This window comes from Ambystoma mexicanum, chromosome 5q, assembly GCF_040938575.1.
Source record: "Ambystoma mexicanum isolate Mex_15411 chromosome 5q, UKY_AmexF1_1, whole genome shotgun sequence".
Classification (NCBI taxonomy): domain Eukaryota; kingdom Metazoa; phylum Chordata; class Amphibia; order Caudata; family Ambystomatidae; genus Ambystoma; species Ambystoma mexicanum.
Window position 1 is genome coordinate 896,992,689 of NC_090933.1, and position 14,582 is coordinate 897,007,270.

Here is a 14,582-nt window from a genome sequence, read left to right on the forward strand (position 1 = left end):
GTCTCCGGCTCTTGCGCTTGCTATTAACGCTAGCTCTAAAGCCAGAGCCAAACACACTTTGCAAACACACTTTGCACTTCATCATTGTATTTATGAATTTCTCTTTGTTACTCAAATGCCCTGTAAATGTCGGGTGGGAAAATTATTGCCTCTCTGGAACGAGTGCAGCCACAACGATCCATCATCAAAGGCTTTATTTTAAGACATTTGTATCCCGCCTGTTTATTCTCTGCTAAACTGCTGCTTATGGTAATGCTGGGCAAGAGATTGGGAAATTGACATTGCAGTCGGGGGAGCTGCTGGTGTGGGATTTGTTACTGATCCAAGGATATATTGGAGGGGGCTTACGGAGTTATGGAGAAGTCTGATCTTGCACCAGACCAGCACTTTGTGAAAGTCTAATAACCATGGCGGCGTCAGACGAATCTGTATGAAAGGACGGCTTTTCAGTTATTGGACATCGTATGGAAAAAGAAAATGGGCATCCGAGTTCGTAAATTAAACGTAGTTTCATTGTGCAGTGGTGAAATAACATGGTTGCCCTGGTGCATTAAGCAGTTTAACTGCAAACTTGGCTGAACTGAAACCCATGTAACTTGAGCATGCCTTTGGTGTCATGTTAAAGTAAAGAAAATAAAAGCATTTGCCCATGTTTTAGCTTTCTCTTTCGTTTGCTAAATAGGATGTTGCAGCAAAGGAAAAGGCCTCTCGGAGAGAAAGTGGCTTGTTGAAAAAATCTTGCCTGGAAATTGCATTGTTTCTTCCCTGTCTGTTTTGAAGACAAATGTGGGCCTCATTCCAAGTGTGGCGTAGCGCCCGGCAGGGTCAGACCTGGCGGGCTCAACGGCCTCTGCAGGCAGACTTTTCACAGCGGCACCATTAGCAACGGTGCTTCTGTCTTCCCACTCTCATGGAGTCCTATTGGACTCCACGGGAATGGGGCGTTACCGGATCTGATGCCTGACTTCCCGTGCTGCCAGGACTTGTGTAATGTCCCGGAGGCACCGTGAAGTCAGGCGGCGGATTCAGTGTTTCTGCGTCAGCAGCAATCCACCTGTGGCACTGGTGGGTTACTGCCGACCTCGGAATGAGGCCCAGAAGGTTCAGAACAGACTCAATACCAGAAGTTATTGACTGCACTTCAAACATTCTGATTGGCTGAGAAGAGGCCAATAATGATATCCATGTGCTAATATGAAATAATGTACCTCGTATATTCTTTTTGCAGCAACACATCAGGCCAAAGCAATCAGACTGAACTGCTACTTATAATTTGTGAAGAGTCTGTGGGCCTCTTTAGGACCCAGGCGGTAAGGGGTTTACGGCGGCGTAAACAGCGCCGACCCTTACCGCCTGATTCCGAGGTCCCTTAGCGCCATGGAGGATTTAACACCTGCTTTTAGCAGGTGTTAAAATCCATGGCGCTAAGGGACCATGTTGTTAATTACGCCACCGTAATTTACGGTGGCGTAATTAACGCCTTCCCCACTCCCATTATGCCCTATGGGGCAAAAATGGGAATGGGGAAGGGTAAATGGGTTAATGGGGATTTACCGCCCCGCCAACCTCGGAATGGGGCGGTAAGTCCGCCTAAACCACCATGGCGTAAACGTAGTTTACGCCATGGCGGTAAAGGTACGGCCCAGGCGGTAACTTACCGCCTGGGTCGTAATGAGGCCCTGTGTTTCATTAACATTTCATAGACATTCTTACTTATTGTGGCATGGCATTTTTTGATGGCTAAGCCAACATCAGTGTTCTTGTGTGGGGATGCTTTCATATATTGGCAGAACCAGCTTGGGAATGTTTCCTTATAGTATCATTACTGGCACTATGTGCAAAGTAAACATGAATATGTTCTCGAATGGGAATACTTGCATATATTCCTGCAGAGAGCATGTATATGTACGGACATAGACAGTGAAAAGGTTTTTATGCTGCATCTATTTTGGGGAAAGGCATCATGAAAATGTGTTGGGAAATGCTCCTGTGCACTTTTTGGTGACTTGTAACTGTTGCATTTTTTAAATGAATTCCCCTAAAAAAACCAATGGTCAACTCTCTGGCTTTTTACCAGAAAGTGTCCTGCATTATATACCATTTTAATGCATTATTCAAAACATTTTCCTTGGGGAGGCGTGGGGGTAGAAAGCCCCTGTAACCTCCTTGGTTGGTTCGGGCTCCATCGCTATGCCTGGTTGCTCTTGCATATTTGTAGCACATATTTACACCCCCTCCAATTAAAATATTCACCAGCCACCACTGGCTGAAGTTAATAATCTTTCTCATATTCAAGTCTGGCCTCCATAGAGACTTTAGAGCACCTGAGAACTGTGTGTTGCAGCTTTTGCTATAAGATACAAAGGTTACTACTGGAACAGGCCATCTTTAAGCTGTCTTTTTAGAGTTGGCAAAGGCTAACATAAAAACTCAAGTTGGCGACCAGGTGATTAGTGAGAGGCTCACTTTTCATGTTAATGTTAAAGGTATTATACCGCACCGTCGCCAACGGAATTGGTCCCCAGGCCTTTCATTAAAAATATATGGACCCAGAGCAGAGCTACCCACCATTTTACAATGGTAGATGGGCACACATTGGAGGGAGAGTAGATCCAGAGCATGAACTGTGGAGAGGACTGTGGTGGCTCAGTTTCACTATTCGGATCAAAGCTGTAAAATGCCTTATGAATAGCACAGAGTAACTTAATCCGACTCTGCTACTAAACAGGGAGCCAGTGAAGACTTTGACAACCAGGAGGGATGTGACTCACCATCGCTTTATAATGGCTGTAATAGCAACGTACTAGCATGATGTGTTACTCATGGCAGCACAGTCAATACTCTAAGCCGTGATTACACAGTATGGACAGTAACGCCATCCTCACCCAGGCAGACCAGGCGGTAAGTTACCGCCTGGGTCGTACCTTTACAACCATGGCGTAAACTACGTTTACGCCATGGTGGTTGGCGGATTTACCGCCCCATTCCGAGGTGAGTGGGGCGGTAAGTCCCCATTAACCCATTTACCCTTCCCCATTCCCATTTTTGCCCCATAGGGCATAATGGGAGTGGGGAAGGCGTTAATTACGCCACCGTAAATTACGGTGGCGTAATTAACAACAAGGTCCCTTAGCGCCATGGATTTTAACACCTGCTAAAAGCAGGTGTTAAAACCTCCATGGCGCTAAGGGACCTCGGAATCAGGCGGTAAGGGTCGGCGCTGTTTACGCTGCCGTAAACCCCTTACCGCCTGGGTCCTAATGAGGCCAATGAGTAGCATGTGCTAAACTGCAAAGAAATTTGAACCTGCTCGGTTTGAATACTAAATCCGAACAGGAAATTGTGGGCAGGTCCATTTTCAAACTACACCGCCCCTCCCCCAACCCATGTTGATCTTACAAGATATCTTCTAACCAGGGCTTTAAGTGGGGTAAGAAATCGAGGGGGGCCCTCATTTGGGGGGCGTGGCTTGTGGGAGGGCGTGGCCTAAAAAGTACGCAAATCGTAGGGTATACACACAAATATATAAATGTTATATATTTGTGTGCGTACCTTACTATAGTTTGTGTACTATGCAAGCCATCTTTTCTAAACATAGAAACATATTTCTACGTTTATAAAAGATGGCTTGCAAAGTACACAAACCATAGTAAGGTACGCACACAAATATATAACATTTATATATATTTGTGTGCATACCCTACGGTTTGCCCAGATTTCAGGTTTATAAAAGATGGCTTTGAAAGTACACAATTCAAGCCATCTTTTATAAACCTCGAAATATGTCGAGGAATCCCCAGGTTCGCCGACGGTTAAAGACACCTCGGCGACCTGGGGAAACAAAGGGACAGTAACTGCCTCTGGTGACCTCTCGCGCGAGGGGTCACCAGATGCAGTTACTATGACTGACGGAAGTGGCAGCCAGTCACAGCGTCGCTGTGGCTGGCTGCCACTTCTGTCAGCTCGCCTGACTTCATGGCAGCCACATCTCCCGTCGCGGCTGCGGCCATGACGGGATAATGCATCCCGCCAATGTTGTGGTAGGACGGGGCCCTGGCAGGGCCCTGGCTCAGTTCCACTTTTTGGAGACTGGCGGGGCCCGGCCCCAGCAGGCCCCGGCCCACTTTAAGCACTGCTTCTAACAGGCAGGGCAGCAGGTGGACCGTCTTTCCATTGCAAAGGCTGCAGTAGCCGATTTCAACGCTTGCAGTTGACCTTTGTCTTTGGGACAGCAGTGGATTAAAGACAGTTGTGTGCCCTTTTGCTCTGCATTCTCTGCTTAGGAAAGTAGGGAGAATAAGCCTTCATCTAGCCCCCAAACTTTGTGAAGTGGCGGGATAGGTCCCACCCATTCTCTCCGATTCCTACGCCCCCAACCTCAATGTCATTAAAGAATGTCAGGAATTAAGTATATGAACTCAAAATAGGGTGATCCTTATGCTGTACTCAAATCAAAACCTGGATACAGTGCTGGCTGATCTATTCATAAACACCCTTAAGCTGAAGGGAGTCCCTGAAGCCACAAGTGGGCAGGGATGCAGTGCCAATTTCGAAAAACCCGCGCTGTGCAGTCATAATGATTATTTAGGTATATTTTTTCTACTTATCTATTGAAAAGAGGATTAGGCAAATTCTATATTCCTCCAACGAGCCGTGGATTGTCAGACCTATAAAATAGTTGATAGATGTTTAAGTAACCTACCCAGGGAGCTTAGTAAAACACTTCCTACACCAGAGGACTTTCCAGCTTTAATTCAAGGTGGGGTTGTTGGAAGTAGTCCTGAGCCTGTGTTGGACTATGTTGAACATTGGCCAGAGGTACCTTGAAAATAGTTGCACAATTGCTTCAGGAAAAAAGACGAATAGACTTATCCATTCAGCTAGAGGGGATGTACTGGCTCACCTTTATGATCTCAATAAGAAAGTGTATGAAAAGGGTGTACTCCCAGGATTACTCCCCCCTGCCTGTCCACTTCACACGACCTACTGTGGGGCAGGTTACTTTCTTGATCTTCATGAATGGGTTAAATTAATTCAACACCAATGTATTTTGTTTGCTTTTGGAAATGTTTGTTGTCTATGTTGAGCTTCTCTCTGAGGCAGCCAGATGCTGAATTCCTAGCTTGCAGTGTCCCATGCCAGGTACCTTTGTAGGAACCAGTGTAAACCAACACATTCAGAGTAGACATGGTGAAGGGATTTAAAGAGGTGCTATGAAAGGTAGGGTTGATTCATCTGGTTTAGTGGGAGCATCCACAAGGAACTGTCATGTGACTGGTTTGAATGGACTCGAATGGTTGGGAGGCCCTCTCCCACTACGTAGGCCTAAGAGTTTCAGATGATTATTTTAAAGTTTTATTTCCGTCAAGGAATCATAACCTAAATAGGTGGAGGTTTGGAAGGCAGGTCAGATTGTTGTGGTTTGTTCTAATGCAGTTAAGATGTATTTTCTGGTGTTTGGCCTTCAAGACAAATAAAATAAAAACTGTCTGCTGCTGCCCTAATCTGAAGTGTGGACCTGGTTTGTCTGACATTACTAACAACAGCCTTGCACATATCTACACAGCAATGACATTTACAGCTCACCTTTGAAAATGTAAATAATTAAGAATGTCAAGAATTCTTTTAGACTTTATACTTGTAGAACTGTTAAAAGAGGTTTCCTACATTACAAAGGAACTCAACCTCTTCATTCCTGATTAATCGTCTCTCTCCATCCTGTGAGGGAGGGTTTGTATCACAAGTAGACACTGACATAAGAGGTTTATTGATGGTTTAAAAGGGGTTTCCCTATAACTAACATGGGAGTATTCTCGACAATCAAACGAAAAGAAAACACAGTCCTAGTCAGTCCTTAGTCAAAATAAAATGACCTATACTAAGAAACCTAATGCCTGCCCTCTTTCTAATGCAATGCAATAAATGTGTAAAGGGAATGTGTAATGCAAAAAGGAAAACCAGTGTTCAAAAGAATTGTTAGTATGGCTGAGTAAACTCCCTTCCCCACGTTTTGTAGCACGGGGTAAGGTGGCACAGTTGGTCCTAGCGACACACTCTAGCTTCGGACACAAGCATGCAGTTAGTTTCGTGGACCAGGGCCCACTTGCCCTTCCATCAAATACAATTCAACAAAGTTTGTTTCCTTCTGGTTACAACAATTCAGCAGGTTCCCCTCAGCTGGGCTCAAACCTTTCAATCACAATTTGTGGGGGTTACCCTTCCCCAAGTTTTAATCACACCTTTATAGGCTTCCCTCCATCCGGCTCAAGCCACCTTTCACTTTCCTTCCGCTGTGGAAGACTTTCGAAACTGCGAGGCTTTTGCACTTACCTCGATATGACCACTTCAACCTTCTTTTTCTCAAATGTTCAAAGTTCCAAGATTTCTCTCACATCCAGGTTTCCCTCTGCCGGGTTCAAACCTACCAACGGTTCCAAGATGTTTCTCACATCAGGTTTCCCTCTGCTGCGACCAAACCTAACAGTTCAAAGATATTTCTCACATCCAGGTTTCCCTCTGCCAGGATCAAACCTAACAGTTCAAAGATATCTGTTACTTTGTATCTTTAATTTACAGTTCTTTACAATACGTTGCTTTCTCTCGCGTCTTATCGGCACATGCGCAACCTTCATTCGACGGATACTGTTGGTATCAAGTTTAATTTAACACAGACCAGACTTTCATTGCTTTCATCAACTCACCGGCTGTGTTAATTCATTTTCCTCTTTCTCGGCTATGATCCTGAAATCAAGGTTGATACCCCAACTGCTGCTGCACCTCCCCAACTCTGCCATTCATCCAGGAGGGTGACTGGTATCCTTGAAACACAAAAGAGGTTCATATCTTCTCTCCAGCTGGGCTTCCTTGCGCATCCTCCAAGGCCCTTCGCAGGGAACGATCTCCCGCCGCGCTGTCCAGGGTTTCTCCGTACCTCGGTTCAGTCCCTCGGCCTGTCGCTCTGCTCGGCCTGGCTTGCCACCGCCCTGGATGAACTTCTCCTTCTCGTGCATCACCTTGCTCAGAGCTTCTCAGTGTTCCATCTTTTAACCATGTGGGGAGAGCTAATAAGTACCTGGTGTTCGTAATTAAGATCAAGTGCCTGACCCTGCCTGATTTTATTAGTGGGACATGTCCAATTTATTGCATAGGTGGTACTCTTTTCAGCCTCAGATCTCCTCTTCCTCGGCTCAGTGTTTGTGTAGAAAGGGGCGGGAAGGGATCTGGGAAGTTGGAATATCCTATAAAATCAGATGGGGCAGGGTTATTTGGAAAAGGGGGATACCATGTCCCGCAATTGGGCGTTCCACCCCCACTCCCAGAGGACTCCTCACCCAGGTGATCCTCCCACACCTGTCCATCCCCAGGGTCTGGATCCAAAGGTGATGGCTGTGCCCTGGCCATCTGAGTAAGGGATCCCCTAGGTCTAGGCAGTGAAACACCTCTGGTTCCGTAAGCAACTCAAGACCTTCCTTTTCGCTTCTGCTTTCTCTCTTACTCTCCCCTGGTGATGCACCTGACTTCTCTGCATACTGGTCACCTGGTACTGGTCACCTGGTCACCCTCTGAACTCGAGCCCAGACTCCTGCATGTCCAGTTGCCCTCGCACTGCCTCTGGGCTCCCCAGCACCTAAGGGTCTGTATCTGCAACCCTACAGTCCCTTCTCTCTGCACTTATGAGCCACTTGCTGGCTGCATTTATTGAGTTACCTGCAGTTAGCCACCCGATTGATGCACTTTGAGTTACCTGCACTCCTTCCACCCCCATCCCTTGGTTCTGCTCTCCTTCCTCTTCCCTGCACTTGCGTGATCTGAATGACACAAAGTCTAGTAAGGTAGTTGTTTTGGCCTCCCTCTGTTTCCCCCTTCTTGTAGCGCCTCGAAACTCTTGTGTTAGAAGTGCGTTATAAATGCTATATCATATCATAGCCCTATCTTCCATCTGGACAGACGGGACACATGGGTATCTTTTCTGGTGGTACATTACTTGTGCGAGACTGCACAGCACCACATATAAACCATATTGGTACGTGACTGCTGTAGGTGTGTGTAAGTGCCAGATGGCCTAGCACCACCTATTAACGGCCTACCGTCCAACCTTGTATATCCAGTATTGGTGCCCAATTGCACAATGCTTCTCATTAAAGTCTGTAATAGAGCACTCCTGTGCAGCAATTTCCTGGCTCCACAGTGCCATGGTACATAGATTACAATGATGACTTACCCACACACATCAGAATGAAACCTCCACCAAATATTGGTCAGTGTTTAAGCATACACCCTGGAGAGGCCTGCTCCAATAAGTATAATACATATGAATACAGCATATAGGTAGTACAAATAGGGATGTCATTTCACCAAAATGCCAGGGGTAGCAGAAGTGACGTGACCAACACAACAAACTGGACTATTGTACATCCCTCGGGCTAAACTGTAAACCGACAGAGCCATCTCAAAGAGGCTGAAAACCCCAAAGCGTAGACATCCAGTGTCTGCCAAGTGTCTGGCCACAGACTGGAAACAGCAACTGACCAAAACAAGTCCAACCAGAAGACAATCAGAGGCTGTACCACTTCATGCTTTTACACCTGGACAATACGCACAGGGATTTTCTTGTCAATAGTGCACTTTGAACCAATTCACACCAGCCCACTCACGCCAGTCACCCAGAGCCTGAATATCCCCCAACCATTTTCACCACAGGCTTCCCACCATCCACTGCGAGTCGCAGAGGGCCCTCTGTCAACAGCTTCAAATGTCTGGCACCCACTCCCTTGCTTCAACACCTTGATGTTTACACAGTGCCACCCTCCAGCAACTTCAGTCTCCAGCATTCTCTAACACCATCAGCCTCAAGCAAACTAGCAACTTAAGTCTCCAGTCCCCTCCTTCAACATCCAGTGTGAGTTTCAATTACATCTTATATCTGCATTCAATGCATTTCAATTATCTTACAACACATTACGTCTCAAACGCATTCTCCTAACATCTGTAAGTCACTAGTACAACATCTGAAGTCTCCAATACCAGCTTTCATTACATTGAGCCTCTAGCACACACCTCAAACCCACAGCTGTGCCATTGGTTATGAATGATTTGAAACCTTCCAGCCATCACTTTCTGTTTTGCTTATTTGGTAAGTAGCCCACTGATTTTTTTAAATGTAAAGAGTAGCTCCATGATATCACCCCTCAAAAAGTCCCGTTTTAATATTGTATATGTTGCTGAATGTCAGCCTCCCCCAGATTCTAAGCACTGGAATAGGAACTAAACCCATGTCGCGCTGCATCCTGTTGTTCCCAAAGCAAGTGCACTGCCCCATAGCTATCCTTCCAAATATACATATATATTGTTTGCCTGAGCTTGTTTATTTAGGTATATCTTTTCTGTTTGCTTGAGGAAGCAACAGATGGTTTACTTCAAAGGCAGAGGGCAACTTTATGTAAATTATCTCACCGTGCATATTTCTCCATTGTGCCTGTGATGCAGATGTGGCGGATCTGGGGCAGGTCACACAGTGCCCAGGCAGGATTGGTGGCAGAAGCCACTGGGGGGCACACTCCTCTCATCACAGGCCGAGTGGCTCACTAGATGTACATAGCAAACAAAGAGAAATACTGATGAGATTTGCGTTCATGCTGTGCTGTCACTGAGTGCTGCAGGCTGCTCTTACCCATTCCCAGCTAGCTAGACCTAGCCGCCATACCCTGCCTGTTGCTACCGTACTGGGTATGAGCTGCACAGATGGCCTCGCCTCTAAACCCAATTATTCAGGCATTCTTCACTGATGGACTGGCAACCTGTCCCGGGAGGATAGCTCAGCGGCAACGTGCGCGCCTTGGAAACAAGACGACATGAAGCAACACAGGTTCGATCCCTGGGTCTGCGCGGTTATTAATCATGTTATAAATACGCAACTAAGACATATTCCTGTAACAGCGTCTCGATGCCCCCGGGCTGTGTGAGCGCTTTAAAAAAATGCAAATAAAACAATAAAACAAACAAAACCTGTTAGTGATGGGGGGCATTTTGGTTTTCCTGCCTCCCTGTTATTTCCCCAGTTATTTCCAGTTATTTCTCTAGATTCCAAGTGAAAAAAGCAGTGGCACATTTAGCTGCATTTACAACTGCCTTTTTTCAGGTGCAACACAGATATCTGCTCTAGGCACTGCCTCTTTGTCCAGTGGCCCAGGAGTCGCAAGGACAAGGCTAGGGGTAGCGGAGGGCGAACCAGGGGTAGCAGCTGCTATCCCTGGCAAACCCCAAATGACATCCCTGAGTACAACTATCAATGGGCTGCAAAAGCCTGTGAAAAATCAAGAGCCACATATTTATGGCTGTTTTTTTCACCCAAACGTGAAGCAAGTGTAAAATGATTGAAGTTATATTACTTATGGTAATGATGTGGTATTTATATAGCGCTTTTGCCAAAGTGCTTTACAAAGAAAATATTTACATACAGTATTACCCAACCAAAGTTGGTACTCATTTATCAATCTGGGAAGGATGAAAGGTTCAGATGGCCTTGCCTGGATTCGAACCTGCAGATCACACACAGATCGCAGCAGTGAGCGCTCAACCAGCTGAGCTATTTTACCAGACTACTTATGCTAGACTGTAGAGTGCACCTATGTATTAGTGAACTGGTATAGTCACATGTTGGTGTATTTGTATTTATTTGAAGAACAGGGATGTCCATTTCGAACAGGAATTACTTACAATAAACACATTTGCAAATGCAGAAGCATTTCCACGAGGGATGCCTGTACGATAGCATAAAGTAGAGAACCAGTTTATGATAGAGTAAAACATTGACATGTACCAGGGAAAATAACAAAACAATAAAACAAAATTTATATAAGAAAACAGGCAACTTAAAAACTTAACTGAAGGGCACAAGTGCTTCAAACTAAAGAGGAGTGCTAATTAACTATACAAGCATCAGTGTTGGGTTAGGTAGGAGGCTTAAGCCAATCTATGATGAGATTCATAGTTGGGCTGGATTGAATTATTTTGGGCAGTGGGTACTAGTGGAGCAGGCGGCTACGGAGAGAGAGCAGAAGCGAGAGCAGGTTTAGGGAGGCTATGGGTTGGTGAGTTTTATTGCAGCAGATTGGAGGGAACGAGATGGTGAGTAAAGTGAGATGAGACCGGTACTGAGGAGCAAGATCATTCATGGCTTTGTAGATTAGAAGAAGGGACTAGAAACAAGACTGTTTTTTCATTGAGAGGCAATCAGCATGATTTTGGTAGGTAGAACATGGGAAGGATCTGGATAGGTTGGAGAGAGCGGAAGAAACAAAGTTGAGGACTTTGTCTAGAGGGAGGAAGGAGAATAGTGGAAGGCCAAGGAGTAGGCTTGGACAGTAGTCCAGTTTGCTGAGCACAAGAGTGGAGATTAGAGTTTTTGTAGAGTGGTTAGTAGGAAAAGGACACATTTTCTGAATGTTGAGGAGGTTAATATGAGCAGAAGAGGCAATGGTAGAAATGAATTGTTGCAGTTATAGTTTTACATCAAAGAGCACCAGAATATTGTGAACCGTGGTTGAGGGAGCCTGAAGGGGAGGCAGGAAGGAGAAAGGGGAGGGTAGTGGATGGGAAGTATGGCATTGGAAGCTGGGAGAAAGAGGACTTCCATTTTTGATGAGTTCAGCATGTGGCATTTGAAAGCCATCCTGTGATGTATTGCATTGAGCCAATTCGTAATCTGTTCAGAGATGGCTCGGGTGAAGGAGGGAAATCAAAAAACACATTTGAGAGTTCCTAGCAAAAACGTGATGGTGAAAGCCAAGGAATGAGAACTCTTCCTATGACACCGGTCCAAGGAATGTTCCTTGGGGGATGCCGATGGGGAGAAGGGTGTGGTCAGAGTTTGCAAGTTCCAAGAGATTTAAAAGGATTGAATTTCCAGGCAGGAGGTAATCCAGGCAAGAGCAGATTTGCAAGCCTTAAGGTCCCGCAGAGTGAGGAGCAGAGTGTAATGACCGATGGTGGAAAAAAAGCAGCAGAAATTCCCAAAGGATGAGTAGAGAGTCTGAATTGGTGAGCATTAAGCAAAATCGAAGACCACTGCTCACAGACTTTTGAATAATGCAGGAGGAGATAAACTGGGTAAAAGTTTGCTGGGACATTTGGATCAGCCGAGGGTTTCTTCAATAGGGGGTAAGACAGTTGCAGATTTGAAGGAGGCTGGGAAGAGTTTAGCAGAGAGAGAGAGAGGTTAAAGAGCTCACTGAGATGTGCACAACTGATTGAGACTTAGTATTTGACCATTTGAGGAATAAAAGGGTTGATAGGTGCACAAGATGGGTTGGCACTGTGAAGGTGTAAATTCAATAGGGGAGAAGTAGTAGAGTGGAGAAGAGGTTGTGGGATTGGTGGTGGACAGAAGGGAGGGTTGGGGAAGGAGAAAGGATGGCTGTCAGTGTCACGAATTTGACATTTTAGAGCAAAAGCAGTGAGAAAAAAAGTTATTTTCAGAAAGGGAGGAAGCGATGGATATTGGCTTGGGAGGTGTGAGCAAAGATTCGAGGGTAGATTGCAGTTCGCAGAGGGAGAAGTAGGAGGATTTGGAAGATTCTAGTGCAGAGGTTAAGCTTGCAAGGATATTTTTGTCAACTTGGAGTAGGGAAGCTGTCTGTAATCTGCGCCACCGTCGTAGGTCATGACGAATGTGTTTGTTTTGAGGGTCTTAATTTTAGAGGTGATCCAAGACTGGGGGGGATGGGAAGGTGAAATGTAGAAGCAGGGTATTGTTGGTCAAAAGGAGGCATACGCACCAAGTGAAAGTCAGAGAAAGCACAATCAATTGAAGAGGTGTGAATATGAGAAAGGGACATGAGAGGGATCCTTACTTCATCAAGGTAAGGAGCAACAGTCTGCCTGAATTCCCTCTTAGTTATTGAAGAGGGTAGATAAGCTGTAAAAGGTGGCGGGACTGAGATATTAAAGTGAACAATGGCGTTTTCAGAGGGGGGCCTTGGAGAGGTCGGAGAAGGAGAGGGAATTGAAGAGCAAGACAAGGTCCAGGGAGTTCTGGCCAGAGTGTGGGTAGGCTGGTCATGGAGGGAGTAGATGGAGTGGTCAGATAGGAGGTATTTGAGTTCAATGCAGGTGGCTGTAGAGGGCTTGGGAAGGTTAAAGTCCCCCATCATAACAATTGGATGTCTCTAGGAATTGACTCAAGGAGAAGGGTCCTATCAGGGAAAAAGGAGTTAAGCGGACACAGGGGTCAATAGCGAGCCAAAACAATGAGAGAAGTAGCAGGAAGAATTTCAATAGAATCATATTCAAACGAGGTTGATGCCGGAGGGGGGTACTTGTAGGGGTGGACTGGCCTATAGGGTACACTGGAGATTTCCCAGTAGGCCTGTGTACTGTGGTTCTCTTTTGTGTGGTAACCTATTTTATTTCCAAATGTTCTCATAGGAAGAGGTTTGGGCTTGCTGAAAATGTGTAACATGGGCCCACATTGAAATTTACTTCCAGGGCCTCTTTTGGTTCCCAGTCCACCCCGGAGTAGAGAGGCAGTGTTGAGGGACTTATTCATAAGGAACCCCATCCCGCTGCCCCTCCCGACAGGTCTGGGAGAAGGTAGCAGAATCAGTGTGGAGAGCTCCTACTGTAGCAGAGTTATGAGAGGAGATCCCAGTTTCTGTGATAGCAACAAGTGAAAGTTGAGGGTGATCAGAGTTGAAATGGTCAGTGATGTAGGGCGACTTGTTGCAGACGGATTGGCCATTCCAGAGGCCAAGGAGGTGGGGAGAGGAGCAGGTGTTGTGCGATAGGCAAGCGGGCTATATGAGGTTGGAGATCCTGGATAGTTCCACTAGCAGCATACAAGTGAAAAAGCATCACTGTATCAGGCAGCATGAAAATAAAACTTACGCTCATTAAAGCAACATTCAGTACCTTTACAAAAGAATAAAAACACATTGATGGAAAAATATCAATGAACTAGGCAATGTAGAATAAATTAGTTCTTAAAGGCAGCATTGTATAACTCTAGCACCAACATACATAGTAGTCCAGGCTTTTACAAAATTGCTGTTCCTATGCACTCAGAAGCCATTTTACTTACTTTCCAGGAATTTGCAAGTTTCTTTTTTGCATTGACCATCTCCCTTTTTTAATTGTGTCAGGTGTTTTAACATGAGCTAGAGGGAGTGAAAAGTTGCATACTTTTTGTGGTCACAAAGAAAATATTGGTCAGTGTTTAGTCATGAATTACATGAACCGGACTCCACAGCACCATCAATTAATGACATGTGGTACTGGACTGTGCAGTGAGCATGTAAACACGTGCACCATGCAATAAATCTATCCCGAATGCAGTTACACTAGTGAAACTAAAGTTAAAAAAAACATCACTATGCCATACAGCAAGAAACAAACTTAAGCCATTTAATGCAACATACAGCAAATCGCTCAGCAGCTGGTGAAGTACCACCAAACAACTGACACGAGACCATCTCGCTTTAATTGATTGTTTTGTTATTTTGTGTGCGCCTATACACAAGTGTCTGAAGGCGCAAACAGGCAAGGGAGGGGGAACAAGGGAGGACAGGGCAAACAATCTTACTAGG